Below are 18,444 nucleotides of genomic sequence, written 5' to 3' on the forward strand. Positions count from 1 at the left end.
GAAAGTCCAAACCCATGGCAAAGAAGTTAAAAACCTTGAAAAAAGATTAGACGAATGGCTAACTAGAATAACCAATGCAGAGAAGTCCTTAAAGGATCTGATGGAGCTGAAAACCATGGCATGAGAACCACGTGTCACATGCACAAGCTTCAGTAGCTGATTCGATCAATTGGAAGAAAGGGTACCAGTGACGGAAGATCAAATGAATGAAATGAAGCAAGAAGGGAAGTTTAGAGAAAAAAGAATAAAAACAAATGAACAAAGCCTCCAAGAAATATGGGACTATGTGAAAAGACCAAATCTACATCTGATTGGTGTACCCGAAAGTGATGAGGAGAATGGAACCAAGGTGGAAAACATACTGCAGGATATTATCCAGGAGAACTTCCCCAATCTAGCAAGGCAAGCCAACATTCAGATTCAGGAAATACAGAGAATGCCACAAAGATACTCCTTGAGAAGAGAAACTCCAAGACACATAATTGTCAGATTCACCAGAGTTGAAATGAAGGAAAAAATGTTAACGGCAGCCAGAAAGAAAGGTCGGGTTACCCATAAAGGGAAGCCCATCAGACTAACAGCTTATCTCTTGGCAGAAACTACAAGCCAGAAGTGAGAGGGGGCCAATATCCAACATTCTTAAAGAAAAGATTTTCAACTCAGAATTTCATATCCAGCCAAACTATACTTCATAAGTGAAGGAGAAATTAAATCCTTTACAGACAAGCAAATGCTGAGAGATTTTGTCAACACCAGGCCTGCCCTAAAAGAGCTCCTGAAGGAAGCACTAAACATGGAAAGGAACAACCAGTACCAGCCACTGCAAAAACATGCCACATTGTAAAGACCATCGATGCTAGGAAGAAACTGCATCAACTAATGAGCAAAATAACCAGCTAACATCATAATGGCAGGATCAAATTCACACATAACAATATTAACCTTAAAAGTAAATGGGCTAAATGTTCCAATTAAAAGACACACACTGGTAAATTGGATAAGGAGTCAAGACCCATCAGTGTGCTGTATTCAGGAAACCATCTCACATGCAGAGACACATATAGACTCAAAATAAGGGGATAGAGGAAGATCTACCGAGCAAACAGAAAACAAAAAAAGCCAGAGGTTGCAATCCTAGTCTCTGATAAAACAGACTTTAAACCAACAAAGATCAAAAGAGACAAAGAAGGCCATTACATAATGGTAAAGGGATCAATTCAACAAGAAGAGCTAACTATCCTAAATATATATGCACCCAACACAGGAGCACCCAGATTCATAAAGCAAGTCTTTAGAGACCTATGAAGAGACTTAGACTCCCACACAATAATAATGAGAGACTTTAACACCCCACTGTCAACATTAGACAGATCAATGCGACAGAAAGTTAACCCAGGAATTGAACACAGCTCTGCACCAAGCGGACCTAATAGACATCTATAGAACTCTCCACCCCAAATCAACAGAATATACATTCTTTTCAGGACCACACCTATTCCAAAATTGACCAAATAGTTGGAAGTAAAGCACTCCTCAGCAAATGTAAAAGAACAGAAATTATAACAAACCATCTCTCAGACCACAGTGCAATCAAACTAGAACTCAGGATTAAGAAACTCACTCAAAACCGCTCAACTACATGGAAACTGAACAACCTGCTTCTGAATGACTACTGGGTACATAACGAAATGAAGGCAGAAATAAAGATTCTCTTTGAAACCAATGAGATCAAACACACAACATACCAGAATCTCTGGGACACATTTAAAGCAGTGTGTAGAGGGAAATTTATAGCAATAAATGCCCACAAGAGAAAGCAGGGAAGATATAAAATTGACACCCTAACATCATAATTAAAAGAACTAGAGAAGCAAGAGCAAACACATTCAAAAGCTAGCAGAAGACAAGAAATAACTAAAATCAGAGCAGAACTGAAGGAGATAGAGACACAAAAAAACTCTTCAAAAAATCAATGAATCCAGGAGCTGGTTTTTTGAAAAGATCAACAAAATTGTCAGACCACTGGCAAGACTAATAAAGAAGAAAAGAGAGAAGAATCAAATAGATGCAATAAAAAAATGATAAAGGGGATATCACCACCGATCCCACAGAAATACAATCTACCATCAGAGAATACTATAAACACCTCCACGCAAATAAACTAGAAAATCTAGAAGAAATGGATAAATTCCTCAACACATACACCCTTCCAAGACTGAACCAGGAAGAAGATGAATCTCTTGATAGACCAATAACAGGCTCTGAAATTGAGGCAATAATTAATAGTTTACCAACCAAAAGAAGTCCAGGACCAGATGGATTCACAGCCGAATTCTACCAAAGGTACAAGGAGGAGCTGGTACCATTCCTTCTGAAACTATTCCAATCAATAGAAAAAGAGGGAATCCTCCCTAACTCATTTTATGAGGCCAGCATCATCCTGATACCAAAGCCTGACAGAGACACAACAAAAAAAGAGAATTTTAGACCAATATCCCTGGTGAACATCGATGCAAAAATCCCCAATAAAATACTGGCAAACCGAATCGAGCAGCACATCAGAAAGTTTATCCACCATGATCAAGTGGGCTTCATCCCTGGGATGCAAGGCTAGTTCAACATACACAAATCAATAAATGTAATCCAGCAAATAAACAGAATCAATGACAAAAACCACATGATTGTCTTAATAGATGCAGAAAAGGCCTTTGACAAAATTCAACAGCCCTTCATGCTAAAAACTCTCAATAAACTAGATATTGATGGGATGTATCTCAAAATAATAAGAGCTATCTGTGACAAACACACAGCCAATATCATACTGAATGGGCAAAAACTGGAAACATTCCCTTTGAAAACTGGCACAAGACAGGGATGCCCTCTCTCACTTCTCCTATTCAACATAGTGTTGGAAGTTCTGGCCAGGGCAATCAGGCAGGAGATGAAAATAAAGGGTATTCAGTTAGGAAAAGAGGAAGTCAAATTGTCCCCATTTGCAGATGACATGATTGTGTATCTAGAAAACCCCATCGTCTCAGCCCCAAATCTCCTTAAGCTGATAAGCAACTCCAGCAAAGTCTCAGGATACAAAATCAATGTGCAAAAATCACAAGCATTCTTATACACCAATAACAGACAAACAGAGAGCCAAATTATGAGTGAACTCCCATTCACAATTGCTTCAAAGAGAATAAAATACCTAGGAATCCAACTTACAAGGGACATGAAGGACCTCTTCAAGGAGAACTACAAACCACTGCTCAATGAAATAAAAGAGGATACAAACAAATGGAAGAACATTCCATGCTCATGGGTAGGAAGAATCAATATCGTGAAAATCACCATACTGCCCGAAGTAATTTATAGATTCAATGTCATCCCCATCAAGCTACCAATGACTTCCTTCACAGAATTGGAAAAAGCTACTTTAAAGTTCATATGGAACCAAAAAAAAGCCTGCATTGCCAAGTCAATCCTAAGCCAAAAGAACAAAGCTGGAGGCATCACGCTACCTGACTTCAAACTATACTACAAGGCTACAGTAACTAAAACAGCATGGTACTGGTACCAAAACAGAGATATAGACCAATGGAACAGAACAGAACAGAGCCCTCAGAAATAATACCACACACCTACAACTATCTGATCTTTGACAAACCTGACAAAAACAAGCAATGGGGAAACGATCCCCTATTTAATAAATGGTGCTGGGAAAAATGGCTAACCATATGTGGAAAGCTGAAACTGGATCCCTTCCTTACACTTTTACAAAAATTAATTCAAGATGGATTAAAGACTTACATGTTAGAGCTAAAACCATAAAAACCCTAGAAGAAAACCTAGGCAATACCATTCAGGACATAGGCATGCGCAAGGACTTCATGTCTAAAACACCAAAAGCAATGGCAACAAAAGCCAAAATTGACACATGGGATCTAATTAAACTAAAGAGCTTCTGCACAGCAAAAGAAACTATCATCAGAGTGAAAAGGCAACCTACAGAATGGGAGAAAATTTTTGCAATCTACTTATCTGACAAAGGGCTAATATCCAGAATCTACAGTGAACTCAAACAAATTTACAAGAAAAAAACAAACAACCCCATCAACAAGTGGGCGAAGGATATGAACAGACACTTCTCAAAAGAAGACATTTATGCAGCCAAAAGACATGAAAAAATGCTCATCATCACTGGCCATCAGAGAAATGCAAATCAAAACCACAATGAGATACCATCTCACACCAGTTAGAATGGCCATCATTAAAAAGTCAGGAAACAACAGGTGCTAGAGAGGATGTGGAGAAATAGGAACAATTTTACACTGTTAGTGGGACTGTAAACTAGTTCAACCATGGTGGAAGTCAGTGTGGTGATTCCTCAGGGATCTAGAACTAGAAATACCATTTGGCCCAGCCATCCCATTACTGGGTATATACCCAAAGGATTATAAATCATGCTGCTATAAATACACATGCACACGTATGTTTATTGCAGCACTATTCACAATAGCAAAGACTTGGAACCAACCCAAATGTCCAACAATGATAGACTGGATTGAGAAAATGTGGCACATATACACCACGGAATACTATGCAGCCATAAAAAAGAATGAGTTCATGTCCTTTGTAGGGACATGGATGAAGCTGGAAACCATCATTCTCAGCAAACGATCGCAAGGACAAAAAACCAAATACCGCATGTTCTCACTCATAGGTGGGAATTGAACAATGAGAACACATGGACACAGGAAGGGGAACATCACACACCGGGGCCTATTGTGGGGTGGGGGAGGGGGGAGGGATAGCATTAGGAGATATACCTAATGTAAATATGAGTTAATGGGTGCAGCACGCCAACATGGCACATGTATACATATGTAACAAACCTGCACGTTGTGCACATGTACCCTAAAACTTAAAGTATAATAAAAAAAAAAAAGGAAGTGAAGGACAATAAAAAAAAAAAAAAAGAAGAAGTTGGGAAGAGGCAGGGACCCCTGACAGGTTTGGGAGACTCCAGGGCTTTGCCATCAGGGTTACAGCCTTCCACCAGGGTCAAGCTGTGGACACAATGATTGGTCTGTCCACAATACCTGAGTCTATGATCTGCCATCTGAACCCACTATGCTATGAAATGGGTTATTATTTCAAAGCATGAAGAAAATGCAGGAGAGCAGTCATAGGGACCGAACATCCAATCCATTCCCCTGCCTCTAAGGAGGACTTCATCCAACCAACTCCAAGGAGCACAAACCAATGGAGCAATGAAAATTGGACACAATTTTTAAACCATAAGCAGAGATCTCTTAAGACCCACCATGTCCTTTCAAATCCAAGTTCCCTTTTATTTCTTTCAGAGATGACTTGAGACCTCTGTGACCCAATCACATCACTGGAAAACACCCTCATCTCCCCTGTGCTGCTCTGGAAGAGTCATCACTGGCCTGGACAAACAGTCTCCGCTGTGACATTTGGGAGTTTATTCTAGATATTTCTCACATTTGAAAATGCAAAGCCCGTTGTTATCAACTTGGCCCAAGGCTTCCAAGACAAAGAAGCATTTAATCCTAGGGCTGTTTCTATAAATGTAACAATTATCCCAAGTCATGTAAGTGTCTTGGAGAATAATAATTATGATGATGATGATAATGATGATGATAAGACCCAATATTTATTGAGTGTGCCAGTCTCAGTGTTTTACTTGTTTCAACTCCTTTGATCCTCCTAACTGCCCAGAAAGGCAAGAATTATTATCACCCCCATTTTACCAAGATTGAAAGAGAAGCATCAAGAGATTTAGTAATTTCCCCAGGTACACACAATAGTAGACAGAAGAGCCGGGATATGAAGCTACACAGTTTCAGGGTTTGAAGTCTTACGGAATTCAAGTTCAAATCCGGGGCCTGCCACTTCACATACACATGCTCTAAAGAAAATGATTTCATGTCTTTGAGCTTCAGTTTTTCTCTAAAAAAAAAAAAAAGAAAAAATCTCAGTTTATCCTAAAATGGGGGTGGTAATACCTACTTCTCTAGAAGTTGTTGAAAATTAAATAGAATACTCTGTAAATTTCTCAGTATGGGCCTGACACATAAAAGGGTATGGGTTCCCTTACCTTCCCCTGTGTGGATGCAGGAAGTGAAGGCAGAGGCTGGGGAAGAGGGGGATTATAAGGTCCTGGGATCCTAGAGAGGAAATTTGCTGATTGCAGAAAATTTCAGACAGGGAGACAATTCTTGGGGTCTATTGAGATATGACAGGAACATTTCTTGAACAGGATCCAAGACGTCTCATACAATAGTAGTAAGAAGAGGAATAGCCTAACCTTCATGCAGTTTACAGAGTACTTATATGTGCAGTAAGACTGTGATTGACACCATGGGTGCCTGAGGCAGGGCTCCTGTGTACAGTTGTGTAAGTTGCACACTGAAGCAGCCCAAGATGGAGCCTACTTTTAGGGAGTTGTGGCATGGAGGGCTTGCCTGGTCACTTAAAGGAATCTTGGAGGGTCTCAGGGGAATGAAACAGGGGGCTGAGCAAGTAGCAGTCAACATGCCTTTCCCAGTACAGAGTAAGTACTTGATAGATATTTGCTGAGTGATTAAATGATGGCTGAGGGAGTTGCCAGACTGGAGGCAGGGAGTCATGATTACAACAACCGAGGTGCAGGCTGGGTGCTGGAATGCTTTCATCCTCTCCTTTTTGACTGCTGAGCACTTGCATCTCTTCCAGCGTCTTGCTGTTGGAAACACTCAGCCTCACACGTTTTGCCCGGGCCTGTGCCTGGCTCCGTCTGCCTCTGGCATTTCTCCCCACTTTCTGAGTCAGACTGGGGTGGGGAAAGGCTCCTTTAAAGGTGCCTAAGGGGAAGTGGCTGAGAAGCACTTCCTGGCACAGCCCTCGCCCTGGAATCAGAAAGGGCAGAGAAGACGCAGCTCATCTGCCCCAACTCCACCCCAGCTCAGGTCCAGGTTGCCTATGCGTGTGAAACATCATCCTGCATGGAAAGCCACCTGATAAAAAGTGGTTCCAAGCAAAATTCATTTTTATTTGCCCACATCCACTTTAATACAAGTCATCACTCGGCATTCACACCCCACAGCCACCATCCATCTCAATGGATACCAGCTACCACCCTGCTAGAGCCACGGGCCAGAGCCAAAGCTCACTGCCCCAACATGCCCACGTATCTCAATGGCACCTTTACGGCATTTAATCTATTTAACACTTATGAAGAACCGGGGCTCCTACGGCCTAATATTCAAACTAAATCTTGAACCCCAAATGAGAAAGAACCAACCAAATTCTCTGAACCCTGAAATGAAAATCCAAAGACAATTTTTTTCCTGAACTACAAACCAAAGCCAAATGTTCCTGGGAAATATCCAATGAACTATTTTGACCATGACTGTGAGCTTTGAAGTTAGTAAAACTAAGCCTCATTTCCCTATCTGTAGAAGAAGGATAAAAGTGACCTCATAGAATGGTTTGGAAGGTTAAGATGAGCAACAGTTTATGGTCCCCAGATGGTCCCTGATACAGACTCAGCCCATCAGCATTCTTCCCCTAAAGCATTCCCCTTCTGTGTGGCAGCCATTATTAGAGTGAGAGGAGGATGGCTTTGAATTTAAACACATCTCATGATCAGACACAGTGGCTCACACCTGTAATCCCAACACTTTGGGAGGCCGAGGTGGGCAGATCACTTGAGTTCATGCGTTCAAGACCAGCTTGGGCAACATGGTGAAACCCTGTCTCTACTGAAAATACAAAAAATTAGCAGGCATGTTGGAGTATGCCTGTAGTCCCAGCTACTAAGGAGGCTGAGGTAGGAGGATCACTTGAGCCAGGGAGGCAGAGGTTGCAGTGAGCTGAGATTATACCACTGCACTCCAGCCTGAGCAACAGAGCAAGACCCTATCTCAATAAATAAGTAAACAAATAATAAAAATACAAAAATTAGCTGGGTGTGGTGGTGCGCGCCTGTAATCCCAGCTACTTGGGAGGCTGAACCCACAGGCAGAGGTTGCAGTGAGCCCAGATCATGCCAATGCGCTGCAGCCTGGGCAACAGAGTGAGACTCTGTCTCAAAAAATAAATAAGTAAATAAATAAAAATGAAAAGACACCTCGCTTCCTGGTTGTGTGACTCTTCCCTCCATTTGAACTCAGTTCTCACACGTGGAAGGTGGGGTAATAAGAACCTTCACAGAGTCATGTTCTATACTTCCCTACCTTCATCAAGTAGCTTGCAGTCCCCAGGGGCCATCTCCAATGTTCTCACAAACAAGCGGGGTAGTGTCTGGGTGGTGTTTGAAGGGCTTTCCCCTCCTCTGGCTCCAGGGATTCCCCCGTGATGACACTGCACCTGCAGAAATCCTGCCCCCTCCTCTGCCCAACTTACCAGTCTCTGACCAAGGGGGTCTGGTGGAGAGCACCACACCACTCCCCGCCTCTCTCTTATGGGGGTACCAACTCTACTCAGCTCATGCCCCCAACATCTTCAACAGTTTTAGAATTTGTCCTCACAGTTTTCACTCAAAATGAGACAAAGCCAAGGGACAAATCAGAGGACAGTGGCCACATGGTACCCAGCATCACTCCGTGCTCCGCTTGCTAGGCCAAGCTGTCAAGGCTGGTTCCTGACACTTCCTTTGACAGGTTCACTGTGCAGAGATGCCCCACCAGTTCACCAGATGTGCTTGAACCCAACTCAGTGCGAGATGGGACCAGTGCCGTAACTCATTACTTCCACCATCGTCAGCGAAACTTTCAAAGTCAGTGAGCTGCAACACAGTAGGAAGACCTAAATGTTCCCTTAGCCGAACTTGAGCTGGTCTCTAGATGAGTGTGACATCTTGTTAGATGGAAGAAGGAAACTTAAAGTGTTTTAAAACAAATTTTATGTGTAAAAGTCATCAAAATTATAACACAATTAGAATATGAACATCTTAATAGAGATTTCATGATATTAAAGAATATGTTCATTTTTTGTAGGTGTGAAAATGGTATTGTGGTTTTGTTTGGTTTTGTTTGTTTCTTTGAGACAAGGTCTCACTCTGTTGTCCAGGCTGCACTCCAGTGCAATCATAGCTCACTGAAGCCTCAACCTCCGGAGCTCACACAATCCTCCCTTCTCAGCTTCCTGAATAGTTAGGACTACAAGTGTGCACCACCATGCCTGATTAGTTTTGTTCTTGTTTTTTGTAGAGACAGGGTCTTGCTATGCTGCCCAAACTGGTCTCAAACTCCTGCCTCAAGTGGTCCTCCCACCTCTGCCTTCCCAAGTGTTGGAATTATAGGCATGAGCCACTGCACCTGGCCTATAATAAAAAGTTTTTTATACCAGTTCTTTTAAGGTATCCACTAGCTCTCAACTTCTGAAACCAGCCCTAAAAAACTGGACTTTTAAACTATACTGAGGCTAGCTTTTCTGTCAAAACTACTTGCCTAGCAGGCAAAGAAAACCATGCTGTTCCCCGCCCCCACCCCAAGAACATTCCATGGCTCCCATTGCCTTCACAACACAATATCTTTTGCCTCTCCTTCAAGACCTGCCACATTCCATCCCAGCGTAGCTTTCCACTGTTCTCTGCCTAGCCCCACTGAGAATGCCAAGCCTCCACAATATCAGACAGCATATGCCCCTCTGAAAAGGCCTGCATTTTTCTGTCTCTGATTCTGAGATTTTGATCACCCTGTTCCTACCATCTAGAATTCTTTCCCTATTTCTTTTTTTATTTATTTTTATTTTTAGACAGAGTCTTGCTCTATTGCCCAGGCTGGAGTGCAGTGGGAGTGATCTCGGCTCACTGCAACGTCCGCTTCCTAGGTTCAAGCGATTCTCCTGCCCAGCCTCCCAAGTAGCTGGGACTACAAGTGCATGCCACCATGCTTGGCTAATTTTTGTATTTTTAGTAGAGACCGGGTTTCGTCATCTTGGCCAGGCTGATCTCGAACTCCTGGCCTCAAGTGATCCACCTGCTTCAGCCTCCCAAAGTGTTGGGATTACAGGTGTGAGCCACTGTGCCCAGCCAAAACTTTCTTAAATAATTCTTGTATAGAAAAATGAAATAGAAAGACTTTCACTTTCAATCAAGGTGAAATAATAGAGACCAGATATATACTCCTGACTGAAGCAACCAAAAAACAGACAAAATATGTGAAACAAGAGTTTTCAGGGCATTGAACATGGTTAACAAAGGACAGTGATTCCTGAGTAGGGGGAAACAGACCAGGCAAGGCCCCTAGTTGTCCAGTTACAGCTCGGGTTTTCAGGCCACAACACAGCAAAGGAAACACAGGCAGAGCCCTTAGTTGAGAAGACAGAGTTGAATGTCCAGGGAGGCTAAGGCAGCTGGATCTCACAGGACAGAGTACCAGAGAGGAAAGAACTGTGCAGAGAGAACTCCAGAGATGCTCAATCTCTTGACTCTGTCCACTTCTCTCCATCCCCACTGTCACTACCTGATCCCAGACCACTATCATCTCTCATGAGGATGTCTGCAGCATCCCTTCCATCTAATCACACTGCACAGATAAACGCATCCCTGAAGGCACTGCTCTACTTCCGGGAGCTCCCCATTGTCATCGGGATAAAGTACAGACTCCACACCTCGGCTTTTAAGGCCTTTTATGATCTGGCCCTGCCTGTTTTTTTCAGTTCTCTTTTATCCCTCCCCAACACCACATTTCACATAGAGTCAATACTTGCTATTTCTGAGTTTGCCATACTCACTCTTGCCTCTAGGCTTTTGCACGTGTAGTTTCCTCTACTTATGTTTCCATCTCTTTCCTCCACTCCTTTGTGGTAGGTATCTCCTTGCAGCCACTTCCTCTGGGAGGAAGTCTCCCTAATCCTACAAGACTGCACCAGATACCCCTCCTGGGGGCTCCTGTAGCTCCGTGTCCCTCCTTCTAACACTGCCTGAGAAATGTATGTCTATCCGTCTTCTGCCATAGGCAGAAGCTCCCTGAGACCAAAGACTTGATGATATTCCCTGCTGGGTTCCCAGCACCTAGCACATAGTAAGCACTCAATAAACACTTATCAAATTATCGGCTGGCTCAATGGTCACACGCTATCTTACAGCAGTCAGCACATGATCCGTCTGCCTCCAAAACCCATGTCCTTTTATTCCTCTGGAACACACAGGAGGGGCTGGGGAGAAGGCTATGGACTGACAGTCTTTGGAAGTTTACCCTCAAGCCTACCCTAATTGTGTGTGTGTGTGCACATTTAGGCAACCTCTACTTCCATTCCCCTAATGCATGGTTTCCAACCATGGCTGCTCTTTGGAATCACCTGGGAAGCTTTAAAAAACACTGATGCCTGGGTCTCACCCCCAGAGGTCCTTATTGGATGGTCTGGACTGTGGCCTGCCCGCCCCCCAACCCCAGGTGCTTCTACTCATCCAGCAAAGCTGAGAAACGCTGCCTTGAGAGTTATGATCCCTTTTCAGCGTGGCTCCTATTCACCCTTCAAGACCCAGGACAAATGTCACTCCTTGGAGAAGACTTCCCAAGACACTCACGCACATCCCAGAATTAATTCCTCACTTCTCAGTTCTCCTTTAGTGTTTTGGGCATATCTCTAGAGTGGCAGCTGTTACACTTTAACACCCGGTGCAGTGTCCAGAACATAGAAGGCGCTGACAGAGATTTGTTGAATGAACAAACACATGAATGAGCGGATTCCTAAATCTGACATTACGGCTGTGGTCCCAAAGCCCACACAGAGGCTGGACGTTAGCATGCAGTAAGTCACAGTCCCGTGGAAGGAGGGAGGGAGACTGATGTTCCCTCTAAACCAGCTGGAAGCATGCTGCACTCAGAGGAAGAACAGCCAGACACAAGGAAATTGTCACTCCCCCAGAAATTATGGTAACAAAGTCAAAGAGATGCAGGATTATTAAACAAAGTTTTCTCCTTGGCATTTTTACCAATTGACTGATGGATCAGTTATGAAAACACTGAATACATAATGAAATGATGGCCTGGAGAGGCCCTCTGGTGAGGAGGGCTCTTGTAGCCATTTTTAAGAGCAGAAGTGCAGGTTTATTGAATCTGGCGGGTGTGCTAAATCCTGACTCTTAAAACCAAGACTGTAAAAAAGGCTGTCCCCACCTGTCATCAGAGGTTTACAAACGCTTCAACTGCGGCTGCTTCTGCACCATCTGACTTACCTACCACATGCAGCCATGCTCCGAGGACCTCACCCTGGCCACCTGTCAGAGACACCCAGGAAGCTTTTCAAAGAGAATGAGGCCGGGCCTCTCCACTCTGCCCTCCCACCGCCCCCAGTAGGTTCTAATTTAATTGGTCTAGGTGGGGCCTTGGGTATTGGGAGTTTAAAAGCGCTCCCAGGTGGCTCTAATGTACAGCTAGCTGTGAGGAACACTGATCCACAGCACGTGACTTGAGGGGTGCTGGGGATCCACCTGGGCTAAAATGCCCACCAGGCTGCCAGAAGGGCCGAGTCCTAGGCGCTCACAGTAGTCCTCAGCCCTGAGCACATACCAGAATTATCTGGGGAGCTTGCGAGGAAAACGGATACTGGGACCCCACCTCAGGCTATTTTACAGCTCCTCAGGACTCTAATGAGCAGCCAGGGTTGAAACCCACTGGGCTGAAGCTCTCCAACCAGTGTGATGGAGAGCCCATTAAACACAACGCCTCCTGCTCTGAAGAGTCAGCAATTGGTTTGAGTGGATTTCAGGACCTTTATTTTTTTTTAGTGATGGGATCTTGCTGTGTAACCCAGGCTGGAGTGCAGTGGCATAATCACAGTTCACTGCAGCCTTGAACTCCTAGGTTCAAACGATCCTCTCACTTCAGTCTCCTGAGTAGCTGGGATTACAGGTGAATGCCACCATGTTCTGCCCACTTCAAGGACTGGGTTTTTGTGGGGTTTTTTTTTTTTTTTTTGGCTTTTTTGAGACAGGGTCTCACTCTGTCACTCAGGCTGGAGTGCAGTAGCACAGTTGTGACTCACTGTAGCCTTGACTGCCTGAGATCAGGTGATCCTTCCACCTCAGCCTCCCAAGTAGCTGAGACCACAGGGGCACACCACCATGCCTGGCTATTTTTAGTATTATTATTTGTAGAGATGGGGTCTCCCTATGTTGCCCAAGCTGGTCTTGAACTCCTAGGCTCAAATGATCCTCCCACCTCAGCTTCCCAATGTGCTGGGATGACAGGCATGAACCACCGTGCCTGGCAAGAGTATGTTTTTGTTTTGTTTTGTTTTTTCAGATGGAGTTTCACTCTTGTTGCCCAGGCTGGAGTGCAGTGGCATGATCTCAGCTCACTGCAACCTCCGCCTCCCAGGTTCAAGCGATTCTCCTGCCTCAGCCCCCCGAGTAGCTGGAACTACAGACGCATGACACCACGCCTAGCTGATTTTTGTATTTTTAGTAAAGATGGGGTTTCTCCATGTTGTTCAGGCTGGTCTTGAACTCCCAACCTCAGGTGATCCACCCGCCTCGGCCTCCCAAAGTGCTGGGATTGCAGGCATGAGCCACCGCACCGGGCCCAAGAGTATGTATTTTTAATAAGCACCCAGGTCATGCTTACCTTCCTGCTAGCAGCAGTCACCCAAACTCACCCGATCATAAGGACTTTCTAGGACATTTGTTAAAGAGATTCTGGATCCCACCCCAGACCCATTGAATCTGAATCTGTATGAAAGAGACCCAAGAACCCCATAGGTAACAAGCTCCACAGTTGATTATGGGACAAGGCATGTATGGGAAAATTGAGCAAAAATATTGTGAAACCTGGGAGGCCATCTAAAATTAACCAGGAGAGGCCGGGTGTGGTGGCTTGCGCCTGTAATCCCAGCACTTTGGGAGGCTGAGGCGGTCGCTTACTTAACATCAGGAGTTCAAGACCATCCTGGCCAACATGGCGAAACTCTATCTCTACTAAAAACACAAAAATTAGCCAGGTATGGTGGCGCATGCCTGTAATCCCAGCTACTTGAGAGGCTGAGGCTGGAGAATGGCTTGAACCTGGGAGACAGAGTTTGCAGTGAGCCGTGATCGCCCCATTGCACTCCAGCCTGGGCAACAGAGTGAGACTCCATCATAAGTAAGTAAGTAAATAAATAAATAAATAAATAAATAAATAAATAAATAAATAAAATTAACCAGAAGAAAAATGAGTTGCAATGATTCTCCACCCTTAAAGAATTAAAGAGTTCATTCCGTCAGTCACTTAGTTGGTCAACAAACATTTTCTGCACATCTATTCCACAGCAAGGATTGCTAATACCTGGGACAGAGGCTGGTGAGACACAAGTCTGCATTTTCCAACTACATGGGCTGGTCCACCTCACCATGCAGACAATCTCCAGTTCCTCCCCAAGAATCCCTGGGCCCACAACTCTGCTCATCTTTCAAGACCTTGCTCTGACCTGACTGCTGAAAAGCATCACCAACCTCTGCCCTTTGTTCCTCATTGTCCCTGGACATGCAGCTGCTGGCCCATTTATAATAATGCTGGCAAGTACTTGTTCTTCTAGTGGGAGCTGTCCCCGAAGTCTGGGACTGTGGTTAGTTTATCTTTGCAACTCTAGTCACTTGCACCTGGTAGGCCCTCAGTGGAGGCTTACGGTTTATCAGGACAGAAAGACATGTAAACAGATACACGGAATGAAAAGTGCCATAATAGAGGTCAGTGTTGACAATGAACATGCAGGCATTGGAGTCAGACACTGCGCTTGACCCTACAGGGCCCTATAGGGCCGAGACAAGGATCAAGCATGATGCTGTCCCAGGTTACATCCTCCAGTCTAGGAGGAGAGGTGGAGAGCAACAACCACAATACAAGGCCAAAGAGGGGAAGGGAGTGGACACCAGGGAAGCAAAAACAAGGCATCCCCTAAAGGGCACATAACTCCAGTTATTAATCAGGGGCTGCTTCAAGGAGAAGTAATGTCTGAACTTGGACTTAAAGGGGTGATGTGTATATTTGAATGAGTAGACATGGGATAGAAAGGCATCCCAGGAGAAGGCAATGGTGTGAGCAAAGGTAGGAGACAGAAGGGCAAAAAGCGTGTCTGGGAGGGTCCAAAGCTAGGGGACGGTGTGGCCCAGAGCCCAGGAGCCGAGTGAGTTTGGAGAGTCCCAGGCAGGAGTGTAAAAGGACCCTGGTCTTCCTTTGTCTTCATGGCTCCCCCAAGTGACTACCAGAAGACTGTTGGCCCCCTTTGACTGTTATTTCCACATTTTCTCGATTTTTGTTTCTGTTTTTGTTTGCTTTTTTTTTTTTTTTTGAGATGAAGTCTCACTCTGTTGCCCAGGCTGGAGTGCAGTAGCACAATCTCGGCTCACTGCAACCTCCACCTCCCAGGTTCAAGTGATTCTCATGCCTCAGACTCCCGAGTAGCTGGGACTACAGGCACGCATTACCATGCCCAGCTAATTTTTTTGTTGGTTTGTTTTTTGTTTTTGAGATTTCACTCTTGTTGCCCAGACTGGAGTGAAATGGCATGACCTCGGCTCAGCACAACCTCCACCTCCCGGGTTCAAGCAATTTTCCTGCCTCAGCCTCCCGAGTAGCTGGGATTACAGGCATGCGCCACCACGCCTGGCTAATTTTTGTATTTTTAGTAGAGACGGGGTTTCTCCATGTTGGTCAGGCTGGTCTCAAACTCCCGACCTCAGGTGATCTTCCTGCCTCAGCCTCCCAAAGTGCTGGGATTACAAGCATGAGCCACCATGCCCGGCCCCAGCTAATTTTTGTAATTTTAGTAGAGACAGCGTTTCAGCATTTTGGCCAGGCTGATCTTGGACTCTTGACCTCAAGTGATCCACCCCCATCGGCCTACCAAAGTGCTGGGATTACAGGCATGAGCCACCACGACTGGCCCGATTTATATTTCTTAATTCAATTTCTTTGATTCACACATTCCCAGTATTTACAACGTTTCCCCTAGGTCTCAGAAATTCATCACATGAAAGTTGAGTTATCTGTGCTGAACAGCAGCTTGACATAGCTACGTACACAAGGTCAAGAGGTGGCTAACTAGAGTCTTGTTGGGGACGCTGGATCCTGCATTTGTTTCTTTATGGGATTAGTTCAAAACAGATCACAGGTTCCTTCAAGGAAGGGGGCTGCCACTTTTTCCTGGCCTTCTCTCCCAGTCCCACAGGCAGAGGTCAATGTCTCGTACCCTGAACAAGAGCTCTATGAGCCCCAGGTGACCTGAGTCCATCTCCCTGGGGTCCTGGATGGAGTCTAGTGGAGACAGACTAGGGGGGCAGGGCATGAACCTATTGGGCAGTCCTGGGCCCAGGAGAACCTGGGAGAAGGAGCCAAAAGTCTGTTCTTGGAATCCCCAGCCAAGGCAGAGGGAGGCAGGAACAATAACCAGGCCATAGGGCAGAGGTCAGAGGTCTGGGAGTAGCTAATGATTACAGCCACCAAAAGAACAAAAATGTAAACCGGCAAGAGCAGGGTTCAGGGGTCGTCATCAAATAAAGATAAGATACAGGCCAGGCGCGGTGGTTCATGCCTTTAATCCCAGCACTTTGGGAGGCCGAGGCAGGTGGATCACTTGAGGTCAGGGAGCTCGAGACCAGCCTGACCAACATGGTGAAACTCTGTCTCTACTAAAAATACAAAAAATCAGCCGGGTGTGGGGGCGGGAGCCTATAATCAATCCCAGCTACTTGGGAGGCTGAGGCAGGAGAGTTACTTGAACCCAGGAGGTGGAGGTCACAGTGAGCCAAGATTGCACCACTGCACTCCAGCCTGGGTGACAGTGCGAGACTCCATCTCAAAAAAAAAAGGGGGGGGGATTTAGAAAAAAAAGAATACAAGCTGGGCATCCACCAGGGTACTCCTTCAACAGGGACTAGAGACTTGGATTCCCCTCAAAGGCAAGGACCAGGTCTCAAACTTTACTCTAAGTCCTAAGCATGTGGTGACTGCCTGTGACCCTCAGGAGAGCTGGCTGGCAACTGGCTGGCCAGGCTTATGCCCTCTTTATAGCAGCACTGTCCAGAAGAAATATAGTACAAGCCACTCCATAAGGGTAAATGTTCTGGTAGCCACAGTAAAAAAGTAAAAAGAATCAGGTGAAATGGCTTTTAAAGATATATTTATTTAACTCAGTATATCCAAAATATTATTTCAGTGTGTAATCGCTATGAAAATTAATAAGATTTTTGCTTTTCTTCGCCTAAGTCTTTATGTATTTTGCATTCACAGTGTATTGCAATTCAGACAAGCCACAAGTCAAGTGCCCAGTAGCTGCATATGGCTGATGTTCCTGTACTGGACAGCACAGCTTCAGAATGTCTGATTTGGGATCTGTCTTATAGATGAGAGAGATGAATATCCTTCTCATCCATGGCCAAAGTGGATGCAATTTCTATAGCTGGCAAGAATAGGTCCCCTTCTATCCTCATCACCACTTCATGTCCCTCCTGAAGCCACACACCTGATGAAGATGTCCTCCCAGATAAAGAATGGGTGCAAATGTAGTGTGCTCCCCTCTAGATTCTCTAAACCAGTCCAGTCCATAAGGCCCATTTGTAGGCGTGTGCATATTAGGTCTTAGGACCTGCACAAGCCAGGCATGGTGGCTTATGCCTGTAATCCCAGCACTTTGAGGTCAGGAGTTCGAGACCAGCTTGGCCAACATGGTGAAATCCCGTCTCTACTAAAAATACAAAAAAACTTAGCCGGGCGTGGTTGAGGGGGGTGCCTGTAATCCCAGCTACGTGGGAGGCTGAAGCAGGAGAATCATTTGAACCCAGGAGGTGGAGGTTGCAGTGAGCTGAGATCACGTCAGTGCACTCCAGCCTGGGCAACAGAGCAAGACTCCATTAAAAAAATGTTTTTTTAATACTTGCATGGTATTTATTAATACTAGGGGAAAGGCTTTTGCAAAGACAGCTGAAGGGGAAGACTATTGGTGCACTAGGGCTGCATTAACAAAGTACCACAGATTAGGTGGTTTCAACAACAGAAATTTATTTTCTCACAATTCTGGAGGCTGGAAGTCTGAGATAGAGGTGCCAGCAGGGTTGGTTTCTTCTGGGGCCTCCCCTCTTGGCTTGCAGATGGCCATCTTCTTCCTCTGTCTTCACGTGGTCTTTCCTCTGTTTATCTGTGTCCTAATCTCCTCTTCTTATAAGGACACTAATCACCCTTGTTTAGGGCCAACTCTGATGGCATCATTTCAACTTAATTACCTCTTTAAAGACCCTAACTCGAAATACAGTGACATTTTGAGGTACTGGGGGTTGGGACTTCAACATATGGATTTGAGAAGGATACAATTTGGTCCATAACAGAAGAAAAGCATGGGACACTCTGAGATTAAACACTAAGGCTGTGCACAGTGGCTCATGCCTGTAATCCCAAGACTTTGGAAGGCCAAAGCGGGAGGATTGCTTGAGCCCAGGAGTTCAAGACCAGCCTGGGAAACATA

The sequence above is a fragment of the Symphalangus syndactylus genome, chromosome 20 (assembly GCF_028878055.3).
Source record: "Symphalangus syndactylus isolate Jambi chromosome 20, NHGRI_mSymSyn1-v2.1_pri, whole genome shotgun sequence".
In the NCBI taxonomy this organism is placed as follows: domain Eukaryota; kingdom Metazoa; phylum Chordata; class Mammalia; order Primates; family Hylobatidae; genus Symphalangus; species Symphalangus syndactylus.